General features: G+C 36.4%; 1 protein-coding gene across 5 annotated transcripts in view; it reads right to left on the bottom strand.

Moving 5' to 3' along the window:
- The window catches only part of LOC145689972 (uncharacterized), a 61,209-nt gene extending 40,107 nt beyond the window's left edge, over nucleotides 1-21,102 (bottom strand). For 3 of the 5 annotated variants that reach the window (XM_081764382.1, XM_081764380.1, XM_081764379.1), the window contains exon 1: nucleotides 13,467-13,777. The gene's annotated coding sequence lies outside the window, so the exon portion shown is untranslated. Of the gene's footprint in view, nucleotides 1-13,466; nucleotides 13,778-20,673 lie in introns of those variants that run through there. The other 2 variants (XM_081764383.1, XM_081764384.1) reach the window with 2 other exon arrangements.
- Nucleotides 21,103-21,432: the final 330 nt, after the last annotated feature.

Here is a 21,432-nt window from a genome sequence, read left to right as displayed (position 1 = left end):
CGGAGATACCTTCTCAAATTATAAAACAGTTCTCCCAAGGGAGAGGAATGTTTTAAACTTGTGTGTTGCTCACCAACATGTGGCTAGGGTGAGAAACAAAAACGGTAATTTAGCAATTTATTTAATTACGTTTCCCATTCTACTATAACCTGCTAACTTTAAATTTTCTCCCCGACATTTGAATACTAAATTGTGTAAAGTTAGACAGAGAATATTGCTAATAAACGGCATTTCTAAAATAACTTGCTACTGTTGTATGTATATTGATTTGAAATTGTGTGATCCTGTGGCAGTATAAGACTGCCAAAAGCAAAATATTTTAAAACAATGGTTTAAGGCAATGATACGTTTACAATTCAAGGAGAAAATGTATTTTGCAAAGAGTTTGCTAAACAAGTAATATTTTTCGGTTTACTGGATTATTACTTTGTTTAGGAAGAAATCACAAGTGAGATTATTATTCAGAAAAAACATGAATATCCATAAGCCCTTTTAGGATTTCCACTTTTTGAGGTAAACTTTAGATTTTCACGCAGTCACTGCTTCCTTACTATTTATCTTATCATTATGGCTCATAACTCGTTTTACTTTTTCCACGATAGAGCATAATTTCCAACGGTACCATTTGCTTGTCCATATTATACGCCAGAAATAGGAAAAACCGGAAGATTTTTGAAAAAAAAATTGAATTTTTTGCGTCCCTCTGGCTCGGGTCAGCAGTGACGTAGTGATCTGAATATTTTTTAAAAATACGTTGTTATGTATCAAATACGTGTGCAAAATTTTAATCATCTACCACGAAACTAAGACAGGGAGAATATTTTGGAAATCTGAACGTGACCCATATATATATATATATTTAAAAAATATACTGCGTCATTACAATTTGACCAAAAGTCATGGTTGAAACACTATTTTCTTCAGTATAACGAGCAATTTTCCACGGTACCACTCGCATGCTCGTATCATACACCTGAAACAGAAAATTCGGGAAAAACCCGGAATTAAAAAAATTCCCCTTTACACTTAGTCCCCTTGGCCCGGATCTGTGTTCACGTAGTAATGGGCAAATTACCGGGAAGATATTTTTCGGGAATATTCTCGGAAAGGTTCCCCAAAATGGGAATTTATGTACAATCACAAAGCTAATTTTATTCTAATACTATATTATGACTTAAAAGTTAAATTCATTTTTTATCACAGTATATTATTACTGTTGTTCCAAGGATTCTTTAAATTGTATATTCTGAACGGTATTATGTTATTTTATTGTATTTAGAAAGTAGGATAAATGTATATTTACTTTCAATATGTTCTTTGCAGTAAATATATGGAAAAAATGATATAGTAAGTCCATATACTTTTACACCGCTAAACACTTTATATGTAAGTGGATTTTCTAAATTTAAGTGGATTTTCTAAACTTTACTACTGATATAAACATATCAAATTTTTAAATGTTATAAATAAATTAGATTGGGCAACTTTCAGAAGACAAATGTCTCACGATTTTATCAGCATTTGCGCATACATATTCATGTTCACAATATTTGCAAGATACTGTCTTATGGTTTTTAGTTTAGCACGTAACATTGCCACACACTACCCTTCTTCCTACGTATTTCTCGAAATTTCATGCGTTAATTTACATGTAAAAGAAGTTTGAGCAACTCTTCAGAGACAGGAGATAGACCAACGTCTATTACTAACGGTAATTTGTGGTGTGTTAATACTACTTCATCTCTATTTCTACATAATTTCTACATTAATTAACAAACTGGTTTCTTTTCATCATTTGTATATTAGTACTTTACTACTTTTTAGTGCAAATGGGAATGGAACTTTAAAAAATCATATTAATAGTTATACAAAGTACAGTCAACGAATTTTAATTTTTTAAAACATCCAAATTATTTAAAACCTAGAAGTAAATCATAATAAATGAAAATAAAATTATTAGTAATATGGTTCTTAATAATAGATATTATTAATAGATATATTGTGACGGAGCATTCCGAATTCCATCTAGTTCCATGCCAATCATATGGACTACAAATGACGATAGATAAACCGATTCGATCAGATAGACTCCCAGGTAGAACTTAAGAAATCACCACAATCACCAATCACATGAGCATGGCAACAAAGATTCCAGTTACACTTGTTAAAGTAATTTTGAATTTTGCAACAACACTAATCCCTTTTATAGGATGTCTTTACTGCCGAAAGAGATCTCGTTGCTGTCCTTGGTGGTATTAAACGAAGATAAGAAAAAGAAGAACTGAGTTCCAATGGCTTCGGAAGACTATACCTTTTTCACTACTTTTTTATATTCTTTTACTCGAGATTTCTTCATAGTTTGTTATTAATATACTTACTAACATATTCTCATTTTATTGTCCTAACAAACCAATATGGGTATGTTGCCAGTAAAATATTTCAGATCGATCGAGCCCCTGATGTGTGTAAGCACAGTATTTCATGTCAACTCCTCCCCCCCTGGGAAATCCTGGCTAAACAGACCAATATATGTTGCCAGTTAAATAGTTAAAATTATCGAGCCCCAGGTGTGGTAACCAGTATTTCATCACGGACACACCTATTACTAAATCCTGGCTACATGCCTGGTAGCGGTCTTTACAATATTTCAGTTACATAATTTTCAAACTGTTCAAAAGTGTAGAAATCAGGTATCCCATGGCACAACCGAACATCAATGGGTTACTCACTTACTTTAGCGTAACAACATATTTTGGGTTGTTGTTAAGCAATAATAAATATTTTTTCGAAGTTCGTCGTACTTCGTTGCGACCAGTGCTGTCCAAATCGGTTTTTGAAAGAACCGAAAACCGGTTTTTCAAAAAAGTGTAATTTCATAAAACCGAAATGTCGGTTTTGAAAACCTCATTTGCTGTTTTCGGTTTTAACAAAACCGGTTTTCTCAAAAACCGAAAACCGCAAATGTCACAAAAATTCGACAGCACTAATATCAAGTAACGACGAGGAAACAGCAAAATATCTTTCCCCACTTCGGCTCACAGTTGCCAGATGGAGGAAAATTTTCCTCGTCGTAGGGAAAAAATGCTCAAAATTTGCAGAGGGGAAAGAAGGTATTTTTTAAAGTCTTAAAGTGTAAAGAAACTTTTGTTGAGTACAATTTTGCAATCGGCAGAATAAAAAAAAAAAAATAAGTTGCAATTTTTCACAAAGAGGCACGGCTATCGTTATTGGGAAGTAAAAAGATACAGAATAAAACACGATCGGTGTTTCCTTCATGTATAAACTATTGCAGGTGCCTAGGACTTGCGATAAGAAACAAGTCAACACATACAAAACCACAACATTCACATTTATCGGAGTAGCAACAAATCAACAATAAAATTGTGTATTGCGATCTACATTTTTCTTTCTTTTCTTTTTTTTTTTTAAAGAGAGGGCATCAGGTGGTGCATTTTTTTAACAAAAGAATGAAAGGCAGTACTATTTTTAAAAACAAGAGGATAGAGTAATAATAATATAAAAGAACCCAGTCTAAGTAGATGAGATTTTAAATTGAATTTCATGGGTTGCATGTGTATTGATCTTAAATAGGGATATACCTTATCTTCTATTTGGCTTAGTGTTGCCAAATTACCCGATTCTAGTGGGTACCACCACATTTTCAAGTTCTATATTCGTCCCCCGCTTAAACATATCTTGATCACGAAAAAACACCCGCTTTTTGGGATTGGAGAAAAATCTAAGACGACTTAGTTGATAAAGTGTTGGTGTATTGAAGGTAAACTGCTACACCTCTGACAATCTCAATAGCGATTGAGTTAAATTTGTACTCGCGCACAGGCTCAGGCTGTGGGCTATATGAGCGGCGTGCGTGTGCAGGGCCATTTGCTAATAAGAGATCTGCTCTATTGCACAATAGTTTTCTTTGTGTAGTTCATACGTTTTTAACGTAATGAATTGGAGGTTCTATACGAATGAATATTCGTTTGTAGATGTTATGAGAAACATACTTGACTTATTCATGCCGTCATAAGCTACAAGAATGCCGAACGACAATTTCAAGTGTAACTTTAAAGATTCTTATAGAAGCGAATTTACGTTTGTTAGCCAGGGCAGAACTCAGTTTGAAGCAAAGTGTACAATCTGGAAAATACAGTTTCGTTTGAAAACTAGCTGCAAAGAAGCAAACTGGACCCCACCATATTTTTATATATATTTTGTAAACTAGACCACGAGGAACACGAATCTGAAGGAATCTGTAAGATATATAAAGGTAACCAAGAAAATTCTGTCGCTTTTGTGGAGGTCTGTGTTCAATTGGCCCTCACACCGTGAGTTGAAAGCGAATGGAAATAGGGCGAAGGTCAGTTGTTGGTGTGGGTATATCCAACATTCTACCTGGTTGTGGCACTTACAACATGAACTTGTGTAAGGACAGAGTGAATATGAAACCTCCACAGTGCGTCATAAGGGCGTGAAAGCTGTACGAGTTCAGACTTGGGTGAAACGCCACTGCAGCGGGACGGAAGATATTTCAGGTCTTTCGTGATTACGCAGACAGTGCAAGGATGGTTTAGCAAGTTTAAGGACGATGACGAAACACTCACGAAAGACGCACCACGTGGCGGAAGACCAACACATGTACAAAACGAAAATCTTCAAGTAGCAGTTGAGGCGAACAGTGGACAGACATGTGAGGACCTGGGGCTAACATTCAATGTGAGTGGAGAAACCATTCAGCAGCACCTCCATCAACTTGGGAAGCACTACAAGTTGGGTCTATGGGTTCCACATGATTTGACTCCGAACCAGAAGGCTACGCGAGTAGACATCTCTTTCTTTGCTGTCTCGTATGAGGAAAGAGCCGTTTTTGAACAGGATGTGTCCTGTACGAAGCTCCACGGCGTCGTCGTCATTGATTAAAATCCCATTAACCGGTTCCAAAACAGCTGAAACCAGTAATGCAGGAGAAAGTCCTCCTGTGTTTTGTGGACTGCTCTCGACAGCGTGCATCGGGAACAGCTACGGATGGTCAGAGCAGAACATCAATGCAACTGTCTACTGTCAGCAGTTGAGCCGTGTTCACGAAAAACTCAAAACCTTGGAACCAGCACTTCTCAATCGCTAAGGGGTTCTCCCGTTGCGGGATAACGCTAAGCTCCACATGGCTAGAATGAACCGAGACACTATCCTACACCTTGGATTGGAAACACTATTGCATCCGCCATACTGCCCGAACATTGCATCGTCCGATTATCACCTGTTCCATCCCTTGGACACTCACCTTAGAGGACTCCAGTTCAACTCCGTAGTAGAGGTGCAAAATGCACTTGATATTTTTTCGCTTCACGGCGAACCAAGTTCTACCGCGAAGGAATCCATGCCCATCCCGAACGTTGGCAGAAGGTCGTTGATACTAATGGGTACCATTTTTTATCTTCCAGGTACGTCTTAGGTGACATATCTATGCTCTAAGGTGATAGGTCAAAAAGTGACAGAACTTTCTTCGTTACTTTTATACATACTATATAAAACTACTGTATTAGTTCTAGTATCTCGAGTTCGGGAAGTCGGAATGTTAAAATTCCTTCAGATTATGCTCATTTTAGTCTAATTTACAAAATATATAAAAAGCAGTAGAAGTCCAGTTTGCTTCCGTATTCACTTTATGTTCGAATATCTGGAGTTACAAAATTTGAAATGTCAAATTTTCTTCAGATTCGTGTTCTAATTTACAAAATATATGAAAATCAGGGGGGTCCAGTTTGCTTCCCTACAGTCGAAAAGTACATTGGAAGTGTCATCAAAGAAAAAACTTTTAAAAAAGTGCGAAGGATCCCAGGTCAGTACTTGTAACACAGAAGTTCACATCAATTCTTACGGTTTAAAACCCTCCACTTTTCTAATTTTAAAATATGGCAACCCTAATTTAGCTTTGACTTTGTACAACCATCGAACTCTCCCTTTCGCACAGTGATACATATATTACCATAATAGTCTTGGAGCAAATGAAAAAAAGTTAAAACACACATATAAATAAATACAATTGTCTTGATTGATAGATGCTTTCGCAATTGTTAAAAGGTGTAATTAAAAACAGCAAACATTGTTTCAGCTTTGGAAACGACACATATGGTTTCGCTTATAAAACCGCAAACACGGTTTCTGGCGGCCTTTGCAGTTTCGGTCTTGGAAATCACTTTTGCGGTTTTCAGAAAACCGGTTTTCTCAAAAACCGAAAACGTCTCAAAAATTCGACAGCGACTTTTCGACTTTTTTTTTTTTTTTAGATAAACGGTTGCATTGTTAAGTATGATTATTGGATTAACTTCTAATGCCTGCTCAAGCCGGTACACTCAGTCAGAAACGAGAAATTACGCCGTATTAATTTTATGAAAATTGGTCAAAACTTCCCTAACCTTCAGCTAACCCGTTCCTACCTCTACCCTATCCTAGTATGCTTCATTTTTTTAAAGCAGCCCTACTTATCGATGCGCAGCTGAAGAGTGTATTGTAGAGTTTACCGCAATTATTATACCATCCTAAACTAAATCTGAATTGAAAAATGCGATCCCGCCCATTAAATACGAAATTATTAACAGTGAAGAAGGATAAAAGTGAATAGTGCATGTATTCAAACATTATTTGCGCTCATATTCTCAATTCGAACAAATGAGTAATATGAAAAAAGTATAGATTCCATTATACCAATCTAAACTCACATTTATAACCTGCATGATATACTCATTCCTAGGAGCCTAAAATGAATTAATATATATCATTAGTTACGCGTATGCGGCCTGCATAAACTTCTCCTAAGCATTTATTTTTGAATTTGTAAACTATATATTAGCGCTAAAGCGTATCCTGAACTTCAAACTTTACGTTGTAATGCACACACAAAATGAATAAAATAAAGGGAAAAAAAAAGATTTGAATTGATAGTAGACACCAAAATATGACATTTTTTTGCATTAGGGGAGATAAGGGATGACTACCGACCGACACACCGTGGAGGCAAACCAAACAACTCTTGGCAAAAACTCGAAAAATTAAGTAAAAAATTGACTCGAAATAATTTGTTAAAATGAAACACTATAGTGTACACATAAGATGGTGTGCAGGAAAGGAAGTCATAGCAGCTTACAATGAGCTTATGACACGTAAACATGAATTTCCGCGGAAGCCAGAAAGGCGCTGCATAGTGACAGAAGATAGGACATTGACTTTGAATGTCACTATCCGTACATAGCATATAGATAACATGAATTTCCGCGGAAGCCAGAAAGGCGCTGCATAGTGACAGAAGATAGGACATTGACTTTGAATGTCACTATCCGTACATAGCATATAGATATTCAGGGGCTCCTAAACATGATGACACGACCCACATTTATGTATCGTTTTGCTTATTTAGAATGTTGATGTGATGTGCAGTAGTACTACTTAATATCATAATTGAAAAATGATGTAGTAATCGAAATATATAAACTATGCTCAAACGAGGAATTGGCATGTTACCATAAAATATGATATATGTCTCTAGTCTTTTCAATATGTCGTAGCGGAAACATTGTTCTAAATGCATGCAAAGAGAAAATCCGCAGATATTTGCACTTTTCGGATAATATAGCGCATAAAAATGTTTTAGGAAAAACGCATTCTGGATGTAGTGCTGCTTTTGAATTGAGCTGGGATGAATGTAAGAGCAAATGCTAGGTTATTAGACGTGTCATCCCCGTGCACGCACTGACAAACTTGAATATACAACGATTCTGGGAATGGACATTTCCACTGGTTTTTCTTTTATTGCTCTAAAAAAAATCAGGGCTGGCTGATTACGGAGAACACTTTCTTTCGCTCACGAGAAGATTCTAACAGGTTGAAATTTGCGATTGAATTCCGGTCTGCTACTCGTGCGCTTAAAATAACGACCACCATGTTTGTACGTGACGTGTCGGTACAGGTGAAAACGTCTGGGTCGCTCACTACGGAAACGGCTTAGCGAAAGATACGATGCATAATTTTCACATGTGTACGGCGTTGCTAACAACACAAAGAATAAGAAAAGTAAAAGAATTTAAGGTTTCTTTAAAAATAAACCTATTTGTCTATTTATTACCGATTATTTGAATATACTTGAATTTCTTAGGACAAAGTTGTATTGTACTAATTTGATATATTATTGACATTGTTTGCACCCTCAGGTAAGAAAGGAAGTAATATTCTCATGTTTCGGTCAACGACCGACGTTACGAAGTGGATTTTATTCTTTCTTAAGAAAAGATCAACAACATAAAAACATAGTTATTTGATAGTAGAGTGCTAATTTCTTATATGAAAGTTCGTCGTGGATTCGATAGTTACGCTCTCAGGGGGAAGCCCAAAATAAGTGGGAAAACACATTTTTCCAAGTAAAAATTACATAAATTATTTACTGAGTTCAACACAAGGACCCACAAACTTACCATAATAATCATGTTTAAGAGCATTCTGAGAATTTACCAGTGTTCTTATCGAAATACTTTTCACTATTATTACTATTATTATTTCACCACAATATTTTCCCACTTACTGTCAATTTAGAGACTGACTGAAAAGTTTTGAACACATGAGTTAACATTTAAACCAATAGAAAAACAAGTACGGTCTAGTAGTGATAGCAAACTAGTTACATTGGCTTATTATTGAATAAAAAAGAATAAAATTTCTAGTTTATGTTCCACGTAAATGCCCTGCACGCAAATGGAAACAGATTATTAATGAGAGCGGATGATTATAAAAGACTGGATGGAATGGTCATGTGGGAAGAAACGTCAGAATGGTGAGAAAATCCAGGGAGACGATGTTGTCCACCACAATCTCATATGGCCTGAATTCGAACCAGAGAACCTTCTCGCTAGACGTGAGCGCTCCACTTTTGATCCACTCTGCCCTTTGATAATGAATATTTGTGATATGTCTTGACTAGCAATGAACACTATTGTTCCAGTAACTGAAAACAATATAAGGAAAGTCAACCCACAGGTCGAAACGTAAGAAAGGACTGAACTCTTCAACCATTCGCTTTTATGATTTTTTTTTTTTTTTTTTTGTTACCTGTGCCCCTCAGAACACAGAAACGCAGTACCTTCATGGTATAATCTTTCGCAAATGTAAAACCATACACCAAACATTAATCACCCCAGAGCTGAGGGCAGACCCGTAGCCACCCCATAATTATAATGGGGCCTGGTAGAAGTTAGGGGGTCGAATCTAACCATATTATAGTTTATTTGCAAGCCTACCGAAAATTTTAGTGGACTAGTAATAATCTTGGTTCAGCCTTTAGGGGGGTCAGCCCGCCGAATTCCTTGTCGATACGGACCTAGCTGAAGGAGAGAAAGAATATCAATAAACTTATATTTGTATACTTAGAACAATATTTTGTGTGAAAAGAAAAAGTTTCAAAGTAACAACATATGTAATTCATAATGAATTTCTGTCAGTATTCCTCTTGCTCAGGCTCGAAAAATCTTGGACGCCAGGTACTCAAGCCGATTGGAAATACGAGTCTAGCTCCAAAATAAGTTAAATCGAAAACAAAATTATGCAAACCCATGTATGAAATTGTATTATTATTATGGTGTTTAGGTTTCAGGACCAGCACCTTGGACAGAAGAAAAATTTTTGAACTTATCTTGTTTATTAAGATGCTCTTTTGACAGCATAACCATCTGCCTGCCTCTATTTGCTACAGCTTTCTTCAGCTTCTAAATACTGCCGTGACAACAAAAGCACTACCTTTCAAGAAATATACTAAGAAAGAAAAGCGCTATATCATACAATTCTAATGGCATTAAGATAACAATAGTAGCAATGGTGTGGGGATGAGCAATTGCTATGCACAGTAAATAGTATTAAAAATGAAAGGATGTAATAGGATATAATGATTTTATTTAAGGCATTAAGAGCATTTTGCTGGAGAAAGTGCTTATTTGTTGCCGTAGTATAATAGCATGGAGATTCATGACTAATCTTCAAAATTTAAAAAAAAAAAAAAAAAAAAGCTGTAATATAGTAGCCTACACAATCTCAATCTGCGCATATATTATTTTGAACTGATATGGTACTTACTTTTAGGGCCTTATGCAAAGTCGCTCTGACGCGTAATTAGTGCAATACTATAGCCTTCGACTAACATATGTTGCCTGCAGTAGTAAGACCTTTAGCATGACGCTAATCATACATGTAATATTGCGACGCATGTAACACAATAGTAAATTAATCCTACTTAAGTGTTCAAGTATCTAAACAATTAGTAATGATAGAACATTACAAAAGACCTTTAATGTATTTCAAGCTACAAAAATAGGTCTCAGTAAGACGTTACATTTATATACATTGTGTATTACTTATTTTGAGACTTTTTCTTTCACTATTCTGCTAAATTTATTTGAAGTCTGCGGTAAGATACTGCAATACGAAAAGATTGTCTGAAGCTTCCAATGCGCCTCCCAGAGCGATACTGATCTGTGACGTCACGCAACAACCACTATTTTCCTAGCCATAACTTCAGCAGCTGATTTTTGCAATGTTTGAAGCGTTGTATCTCTGTAACGAAGAAATATTTTTCTGAAATTCTTTTTATGTTGTATATTAAAGATGAGCTCTACACGATGGGTGTCTTTACATTACAATATTTGGTCAAAAAGGAAATGTCTACTTTGTTCCAAGACCTGATTGGGTGCTTCGCCTCTAGGCCTAATCTTGTTCCCTACATCTAGTCATACTTCTCTGGCATTTATCAAATGAATTAAACTCTAGTCACCCATATCTGATTAATTGTGATGACATTTTGAAACGTCAATGTTTGCTAAGTAGTCTACGGACAATAAGGTAGCACGATACTAAAAATGGTTCAGATCAATTCAGTGCTTTGTTTTTTGTGATGCGTTAACAGGAGTGACATTAGTATCAATTATAATGAGAATCCGCTCGCTCCAGCTCTGAGTGTTCCAATCAAGATACTGAAATGAGTCCACGTATTGCACAATGCAATATGTGACACAACCGTGTAAATCAAAATATATATAATATATCTGCTAATATATTCATATCGAGAAATTGATAATTTTTATGTATTGAAGCGTCCTTGCATCACGAATCCTCCACAATTTTGAAATACTTTTCAGAAGCAAAATTTTTTTTTTAATTTTATTATTCTTCAGTTGTGGATTATATTGTTACACTTTTTCCTTTTATGCGGAAGAATGTGAGCAAATAGTAAATTGCCAAACCAAAGGATATTGCTACACATATGTTTATGCCAATCAAATAATTGCTTACATAATTTAGGCGCGAATGAAACAAAAAAAAATAATTCCTTTCATGATGTAAAATTTTATATATATATTTTTTTTTTTTTTTTTTTTTTTACGAAATAATTTCAAAATAACATGAATATTTCAGTCCACGATTATTCTTTTACACTTTCAAAGACATGTTCATATAACGCATCTTGGTGCGAACCTAGTGATGGGCAGTGGGAATATTCCCAGTGGAAAGGAATTTAAAAATGGGAATATTCCCGGATTTTTTCCCTGGCGTATAAATTCCCGTGAAGAAATTTATTTCCATTTCTTTATTTTATCTTCCAAATTATAAGAACTATATGACTAATTACTTTATTTTAATATATTATGACTTATTTCTACATTTTAAAGAATTTGGAGGTAAAGATATTTAAAATTCTTTGACAATACTTTACATAACTAATAATATGATTTTTTAGGTTCCATTTCCATTTACAGTAAAAAGTAGAGTAATTGTTTAGTATTGGGGGGCCAAAACTAGCAAAAGGTAGGATGATTTATGGAAGAAATGAGTTGATAATAGTGTTCACGTGGTCAGGAAAGTATCGAACACATTTTTTTAGGGCAGTAGGTGATTTGCACAAACCGTAAAAAAAAGGTAGGTCGAAGTAATTTATGTGAGAAAAGAAAGCGAATTTTTGGTAACGAAGATGGAAAACAACGTGCCCTGCGGGGATCTAACCCGCCTTCACTCGCTCGGCAATGCTGTCTAAATTTAATTTTGATAACATAATTTAACGTATGAAACCATAAAACGACCGCATCGAAATAGAATATCGCCAAAAAGTAGGTGCAAAATGTGACCCACCAAAGCTAAACAATCGCTAAAATTAGCAAAGTACTAATTTACAAACGATGAAAAGAAACCAGTTTCTAAAGTAATGTAGAATTATGTAGACATAGAAATGAAGTACTATTAATAAACCCATGAACCACTGTTAGTAATAGACGTCAGTCTGTCTCCTCTCTCTCTGACTCGAATTTCTCAAGAGGTACTCGAACTTCTTTTACATGTGAATTAATGCATGGAATTTTAAGAAATGGGCAGGAAGAAGAGTCGTGTGTGGCAATGTCACATGCAAAATTTTAAAGACAGCAAAGTATCTTGCAAATATTCAGTGGCGTATTTACGATTTTGTTTCGGGAGGGGCTTTGCAAACTTTCGGGGGGGGACTTTGCCTGGAAATGTGAAAATTTTGCAAGATATTTCATTTACTTTACTATACTAAGTAAGATTTCGGGGGGTTAAGCCCGGAAGCCACCCCCCTAAATACGCCACTGATTGTGAACATACATATTTATGCGCAAATGTCGAAAAAATAGTGGGAAATGTGCGTTCTGGCGGTTACTTAACCTAATTTGTTTATAACATTTAAAAATTAAATGTTTATGGTATAATATCAGTAGTAGAAGTTTAGAAAATTCACTAACATGTATATTTAAAATGTTTAGAGGTTTAAAAGTATGTGGACTTACTATACCATTTTTGAAACATATTTACTTTCATAGAACATATTGTAAATAAATATCCATTTTGCGTACTCTCTAAATATAATAAAATAACATCGTTCAGAATATACATTCTAAAGAGTTCCCTGGAGACCACAGCAATAATATACTGTGATATAAAAACGAATTTAATTTTTGAAATCATAATATATTAACAGAATGCAATTTTCTTTGTGATTGTACATAAATTCCCGGAAAATTTTCACTTTTGGGAATCTTCCCGGGAATTTACCCATCACTATGGGTACCACCCAGAAACTGTTTATTTATGTTTTTGCTTGTAAATTTATTTTATGTCTAAATCTATCATCTACGTATAGAATACATTACTGTGGGTTATGTTTAGCAGAAGGGGTCCGGAAGCAAATATATATATGTATATATAGAAGAAGTGGATGATGCAGAAACTTAGACCTAATGTTAGTAGAAATAAGCGAAATACTACCTCTTATTTGGGGAGGGAGATTATGCTGGAGCCCCTACAGTAACATAAACTAACCTAATGCGAATAGAAATTACCAACACTAACATTTTTTTAGAACAAAAAAAGTGATGAATCCCTTTTGATAAATATTAGCCCATTATTGTAGTCACTGTACGCACCGAAAAATTGGTTTCCTTACAATTTTCTGCTTCATGTTGCACATTAGTACTTTCTATCAAGAATTCAGAGCTTTTTCTCCACTGTGCGACATGCATAGTAGTAAATATACCTACACATATTTGAGCACGTAATATTTCATGTTATAGTGCACAACATTTATAACTTAAGAATTTCACCCACATAACATAACCAGCAACAGTAAAGATTGTTACATTTCAATAACAAAACTAGATTTCGACAAAATTTCCTAAGAATCAATTAATTTTCGAAAATCATTCTCTTCCAATTGTAAAATTTCATCCTGCATTCAATGTTGCCAGCCCTGAGGATTAAAATATATCATGTTTGAGATAGAAAAATATCCTATTTGGACTACTTGTAACTCAAACATAAGAATTAATTATTTTGTAGCTGTACATTTTTCTTATACTAAAATAAAGGTTAGGATTAGCAATGGGCAAATTCGCGCGAAGATATTTTTCGGGAATATTCCCGGGTCCGGGAATTTATGTACAATCACAAACAAAATTGTATTATATTATTATATTATGATTTCAAAGCTAAATTCGTACTTTATCATAATATTTTATTAATGTTAAGACAATGTTTAGCAGAAGGGATCCAGTTATTTTTTTTTTAAAGAAAAATGTTAAAATTTCGGTAGTTTCTATTCACATTACGTTAGTTTAGGTTAGCTAGTTTCAGCTAGGTTAGGTCAATTTAGGTTAGATTATATTACCCTAGAGGTCCGGAATAATTTCCCAAATAATGATAGAATATCGCTTATTATTAATAACATTAGGTTAATTCCGGTTACTTTAAGTCAGGTAAGGTTAGATTACGTTAGGATATGTTGCATCTAAGAACTTGCATCTTCCATTTCGGGACAACTTCGGCTATGGAGACCTCTACCGATTTTCAAAATTTTGCCATCATTCGATAGGATGCCACTCCCTAAGCACAAAACTAAAACAATTTCTTGTCGGAACCACCCCCTTCCGCCCCATAATACATATAAATTAAACGACAAGTGTTATGAGGAAATCTACAGATTTTCAAAATTTTGTCATCATTCGATAGGGTACCACTCGCTAAGCACAAAACTGAAACAATTTATTGTCGGAAACTCCCCCTTCCCCTTCATAACTGACATAAAATAACCGACAAGGATTAGGGAACCTCTACTGATTTTCAATATTTTGCCCTCATTTGACAGCATGCCACTCCCTAAGCACGAAACTGAAACAATTTCTTGTCGGAATTTCCCACTTCCTCTCCATGACCGACAAGGTTTATGCGGACCGCTACCGATTTTCAAAACTCTGTCCTCATTCGACAGCATGCCAACCCCTAAGCTCGAAACTGAAACAATTTCTTGTCGGAATCTTCCCTTTCCCTCCATAACCGACAAGGGTTATGGGGACCTCTACCGATTTCAAAATTTTGTTCGCATTCGATAGCATGCCACTCCCTAAATACGAAACGGAAATAATTTCTTGTCGGGACCTCTTCTTCTCTGCATAAGAAATTAGTGTACTTATAGGAACTTCGAAATTCTATAAAATAACGGCGGAAATGCGTAATTGTCATGGAGTTTACACTTGAAAATGGTAAATTTAGGGGTAAAAGAATCTGGCTCTTTGGCTGCAACTTATAAGATTAATACTGGAATTTTGCGCGGTGTGTCTAGCACGCACCACAATTTAACCAAATTCCGGAACATTATCAACCATTCCACTTCGCGAAAACTTTCAGTGTTGCTCGTGCATACTCTCGGCGGGGAACTTGGTTGATTCACTTTCCACCCTGCTATTTTCAAGGACTGACGAACTTAGCTCAATTTTATGAATTTTTATGTTTTGATCAGTTTGAATTTACAGCAAATTCAATAGGTCAGAAGGGGACAATTAGGTGCAGGGGTAATTGGGCGAAGTTTTTTGAATATATTTTGCATTTCAGTATATTTTTATGGAATGTAATTAGACTAAAATTTTTGATGGGTAGATATTGATCAGAAAAAAAGCTTATATGAATTTTGAGAGGGTGTAATAATGACAAAAAGAAAACTAATTTGGTTGAGAAATGACATATTTGAATCCGAGCTTCAGGTTTTTGTTTCTTTTGGTTTGACACACAATAAATTGAGCATCTGTTAACTTTTAGAGCCACAATTTTTTACTGCTGCTTAAAAAGCATCATAAGGATGGTGCCGTGAAGAGAAGCAATGGTGAATCCTCAATCTGAGGCAGTTAAAATTTTGTTAAAATTTGTACCTCCCAATTACCCCCGCAGGGTATATAGGCCCATGATGCGGGGGTAAATGTGTGGAATGCCTTTGTTGCTTAGAATTCATTTAAATGCTGTGCTTTCTTTGTCTTTTGTGTCGTAGTGACTTGTGCTTATTAAGCTATTTTGTTCATTAGGACTCCAGTGGCTGTTACATATGTCAAAATGCTGATGCTCTAATTTGGGCCTGTTTATCAATCCAGAGTTTCAACACATGTTCTATTGTAATAATCAGCGGCGTAGCGTAAGGGAACGCCGGTATGCCCGGCATCCCCTGTTAATAAGAAAAAGTACGTATTTCATTATATATAAATTGTTTGCTTGTAATTATCACAATTATTTCCACTGCAATCTTCTGGCGCGCTCTCTCGACTTACTTTGACAAGAGGAACCTACGCATGCGCGTCGCTCAGATGCACATTTTCTGTCTTTCCTCCTGTCGTATGCTATTTTCCTCGGGCTTCCAGGCCTACTGAAAGCATCGGGGTTTTCGTCTGCTTTCTGTTGAATGCGCATGCGCAATACTTCCCTTCTCACTCCTCCTCATCCCTTGCAACCCAACATTTGCTTTTGATATACGCTGGCATATTCAAGTATTTCCAACTGTATATATTTTGAACTAAGCTATAGTTTCTGAACAGAACGTACGAGCCCTAATATAAAGGATATAGAACAAAACGGAAATGGTTAGTTCAACGCATTTTTGAAGCATGCCGGTTATGTAAATAATAGTATTAAAATAGTTATGCCTTAATCGTAACTAAATGCATCGTAATTGTAATCTTCATCGTAAAGGAGCTCACAGACACAGGCATAAATTTAAAGCATTCTGTAAAATTACGGTCACCGATCTGGTAGAACAAGAGAGCCACCACTTCCCGTCACTCGCAAGGATTGTGCCAGGGCCCTTCAGTCACTGGCACAAATCTCGGGGACATAGTGGGAACATGTTCCCTACAATCTTGTCCCCCCCCCCAATAATCCGATTTGAGATTGTGATGATGATGATTTCTATCCGACTGCCACAAAGGAAATTGATGTCCTTTGACTTGTTTCATTTTTAAAAAAGAATCGTATTCTTTAATATTTCATTGTCATTAATTATTAGTAGTCTATTTTCAACTATTTCTTTAATTCCTGTAACAATTCCTATAATGCTATTATGGTAATCATAATTTTGCTCAGATAAGAGTATTGTTGCGCCAAATATAGGCCTGATTGATTTTCTTTCATAGTTTTGGGGAAGTCATTATTTGTATTGTTATAAAATAAATGTCCTAAAATTTTAATGTGGATCATTGTGGATGCGTAAGTAGAAACATGACAATTATTATTATGCATATATTCAAATTTCAGAATGTGCTCACGGCACTGAGTTGTAATAATGATATATACCACTATTTCATCTACATCATTTGGTATATAATATACGAGTACAACAGGTTTACCTCAGAAATCTGATTCATCTACTGTAATATGAGTCTCTTCTCCCCTCCCCCCACAATAAGCCTTAAAATGTGCCCTCCTGCCGATGTTATAGACAACTCTGCTCCCCCAATTCTCCACAGCATTGTTTTCAACTTCATAAATATTTTGAACATCGTTAAAAAAAGGAAAAGATTATGGGAACAGTCTTACCCATCCCACGAAGGTTGAAGACAGATTTGCGCCCTTGACTTCAGTATCTGGATACAGAAACAGGCCCCCAGAGTTGGTTTAAGTGCTTTGTATTTACATCTTCCAATGATATATACACTCAGGCCCATATTCACGAACGGGCGTCTGAGTTCCGGACCCAAGATGACAAATTTCTAGGGGCGATTTTTTTTTTTTTTTTTTGAAAGAACGAGATTGACGTGTGGTATGTGGAGAAAAAAGCCGCCAACGAGAAAGAAATGAAGGGAACGATACTGGACAATGTTCATACAAAAGTGGAGCCTAGTCTTCTCGTCACAACGGTAGTGGCAAGAAGGAGCTGAGACAATTGGTTATTAAATTCTAACGTAATCCACGCATTCGCTTCTCTATGCCCCACTAGACCTCCAATTAGGGGGGCTTCCTCCTAAATTTTGTATAACCCTATATTTCCATTCGGAATACCTATGTATTGCTGCTTGCAGTAGTACTATATCGCAGAAATGACTAACTTTGGCATCCCCCTTTCGGAATATCACGCTACGCTACTGGTAATAATTTATAGTTATTTAGCGTCAGTCTTATTACCTTCTCTTATGTTTGAATATCACGGCTTGTTCTCTTGGTTTTTCTTTGTATTGCGTTTTCAGTAAAAGTTTTGAGGACTTATAGTTTCTTTTTTCGTATGTGATAAATTTTGGATTAAGTTCACAGGACAATACAGGCCTACTGTGCTATAAAGAATAACTGGAAGTCTTGAAAAGGCATTCATGTATCTTCGAGATTTACATATAAGTTACTTCTTATTTTGCACAAACAAAGGCATATTTTTTCCTAGGCCACATAAAACTATTACTTTTTAAACGAAATACAAGATATATATATATATATAAAAAATGGAACCTTGAGTATTCCTCATTTACACTCAATCACCCTCACGGGATTATGTGTACCGGCAATGGCTCTAATCGTTTTGCACCCAATTACTCCCAAGGGGTAATTGGATCGAAATCAAACTAACAACAATAAAAATGTTGCAGCATCAAAAGTTGAAGATACCGAAAACTTACCACTCACCACAGTAGGTGCAGAAGAACCTGCGACATACAATCAATTCTTAAAAGCTAGAAAAGCACATATAACCTATGAGGAAAAAGTTGACAAAAACATATCTTCCAATTCCCCCCTTCAACCTTATTTAAAAGTGTATAAAATTTAATTTAGAAGATGAAGATTACTTACTATATAAGGATAAATAGGTAGAAATCCCCATAAATCTTTTTAGTTATTATGTGTCATGGAGGAGAAAGGGGAGGTTTCGACAAAAAATTGTTTCAGTTTCGTGCTTTTGGAGTAGCACTCTATCAAATGAGAGCAAAATTTTGAAAATTGGTAGAGGTCCGCATAACCCTTGTCGGATTTTTATGTCCGTTACGGTGGAGAAGGGGGAGATTCCGATAAGAAATTGTTTAAGTTCGTGCATAGTGAGTAGCATACTATCGATTGAGGGCGAAATTTTGAAAATCGGTAGAGGTCCCCGTAACCCTTGGCGGTTATTTTATATCGGATGTGGAGGAGAAGGAGGAGGTTTGGACAAGAAATTTTTCAGTTTCGTGCTTACGGAGTGGCATGCTATCAAATGAGGGCAAAATTTTGAAAATCGGTAGAGGTCCCCATAACCCTTGTCGGTTATAGAAGGAAAGAGGTAGGCTACGACAAGAAATTGTTTCAGTTTCGAGCTTAGGCAAAGGCACCCTATCCAAAGAGGACAACATTTTTTAAAATTCGGTAGAGATCCCCGTAACCCTTGTCAGTTATTTTATGTCAGTTATGGAAGGGAAGAGGGAAGTTCCGAAAAGAAATTGTTGCAGTTTCGTGCTTAGGAAGTTGCACCCTATGAAACGAGAGCAAAATTTTGAAAATCAGTAAGGTCCCCATAACACTTGTCGGTTATTTTATGTCGGTTAGGGTGGGGAAATGGGAGGTGCGGACAAAAAAATGTTTGTTTCGTGGTTAGGGAGTGACATGCTGTCAAACGAGATCAAAATTGTGAAATTCGGTAGAGGTCCCGATAACCCTTGTCTGTTATGGAAGTGAAAGGGAAGTTCCGACCAAAAAAAATCAGTTTTGTTTTTAAGGAGTGGCACCCTATCGAATGAAGCCAAAATTTTGAAAATCGGTTGAAGTCCTCATAACCATCGTTGGTTCTTTTATATCGGTTATGGAGGGGAAGGGATCGGCTCCGAGAAGAAATTGTTTCAGTTTCGTGCTTAGGGAGCAACATGCTGTCGAATGAGGGCAACATTTTGAAAATCGGTAGAGGTCCCCATAACTCTTGTCGGTTATTTTGTCGCTTGTGGAGGGGAATGGGGAGGTTCCGACAAGAAATTATTTCAGTTTCGTTTTTAGGGAGTAGGACCCTATCGAATGAAGGCACAATTTTGAAAATCGGTAGGGGTACCCATAACCTTTGTCGGTTATGAAGGAGAGGAGGATGGTTCCGACAAGAAATTGTTTCAGTTTCATCCTTAGAGAGTGGTGTGCTTTCGAATGAGGACAAAATTTTGAAAATCAGTAGAGGTCCTCATAACCATTGTCGGTTATTTTATGTCGGTTATGGGATTAAGAGGGAGGTTCCGACAAAATTTTTTTTTCAGTTTCGGGCTTAGGGAAGGGCATATTGTGCAATGAGGACTAAATTTTGAAAATCGGTAGAGATCACAATAACACTTGTCGGTTATTTTATGTCGGTTATGGAGGGGAAGGGGGAGCTTCCGACAAGAAATTATTTCACTTTCGTGCTTAGTGAATGTCAGCCTATCGAATGAGGGCAAAATTACGAAAATCCGTAAAAGTCCCCATGACCCTTGTGGGTTTTTTAATGTGTGCTATGAAGGGGAAGGGGGAGGTTCCGACAAAAAATATTTTCAGTTTCGTGCTTGAGGAGTGGCATGCTGTCGAATGAAATCAAAGTTTTGAAGAGCGGTTGAGATCGCCATAATCCTTGTCGTTTATGGAGGGAAAGGGAAAATTCCAACTAGAAATTGTTTTAGTTTCGTGGTTAGGGAGCGGCACCCTATCGAATGAAGGCAAAAGCCGAAGTTGTCCCCCCATTTCTCCTGTAAAATGTCATTATTTTAAGTAGTTCTGGACCCTGTCTGCTAAACAGTTACCTTAATGTTGTCTCCAGAGCATTCTTTAAAATGTATATTCTGAACGGAATTATCTTATTTTGTATATATATTTATATTTAGAGAGTAGGTATAAATTATTATATTTACTTACTGTGGTAGTCAGCGCCACCACATCGTCCCAGGCTTCTGAAACGTCTCTGGATGGTTCCCAGTTTTCTCGCCAGGTGGCAGCGCAGGATCCGGCCAAGGGGGCTGTATACATCAGAGTGAGGAGAGCCTTCTTCTTCACGTGGGACCCAAGAAGAGAACATCAACAGTAACAGCAGCAGCGGAAGGGTCGGAACCCGTACCGAGGGGGCACCGGAGACCAGGCTCTGGAAGATGAAGTGCATGGAGTGAAACCAAGTGCGACGAGAATTATAGACTCAGTTATTTTTTGTGAAGTGCAATGGACAGCTGGATGTCATTATAAGTATCCTATCTACCTCATTATACCTGCACAGTCTGTATCCGATACTCATAAATATTTTTATAAAATATATAGGAAATCTTTAAACCTTGATTCTTATTTAAAAATAATATTGGATACCACCTCACCACTCCACGCGCCATCTGCACAACTAAAGGACATGCACCCTCACATTTGCTCTAGCGTAAATGCGACGGTGACATACAGATTATGAGACTTATGGAGTGTTTCCAGTTTCGTTAGGAATGGTGGTTATTTTTTGAGACAAGTGTATACTTACGCCCGGTTTCGCGCGGGGTTTGCAGTACCTTCTTTGCGGGCCACGTTCTTTATTTTTTGTTATGGTGAAATATAAATTGTTCATTTTAATACCTGTAAGCCCACATCAATTTTCTAGTGGTACATGTATGGTCCACGTGGTTTGAGATCCGTAGTTTACAT

Source organism: Thermobia domestica, chromosome 7 (genome assembly GCF_964235325.1).
Source record: "Thermobia domestica chromosome 7, izTheDome1.hap1.1, whole genome shotgun sequence".
Taxonomy (NCBI): domain Eukaryota; kingdom Metazoa; phylum Arthropoda; class Insecta; order Zygentoma; family Lepismatidae; genus Thermobia; species Thermobia domestica.
The sequence above is the reverse complement of the archived record's forward strand: the minus strand, read 5'-3'. Positions and strand labels throughout refer to the sequence as shown.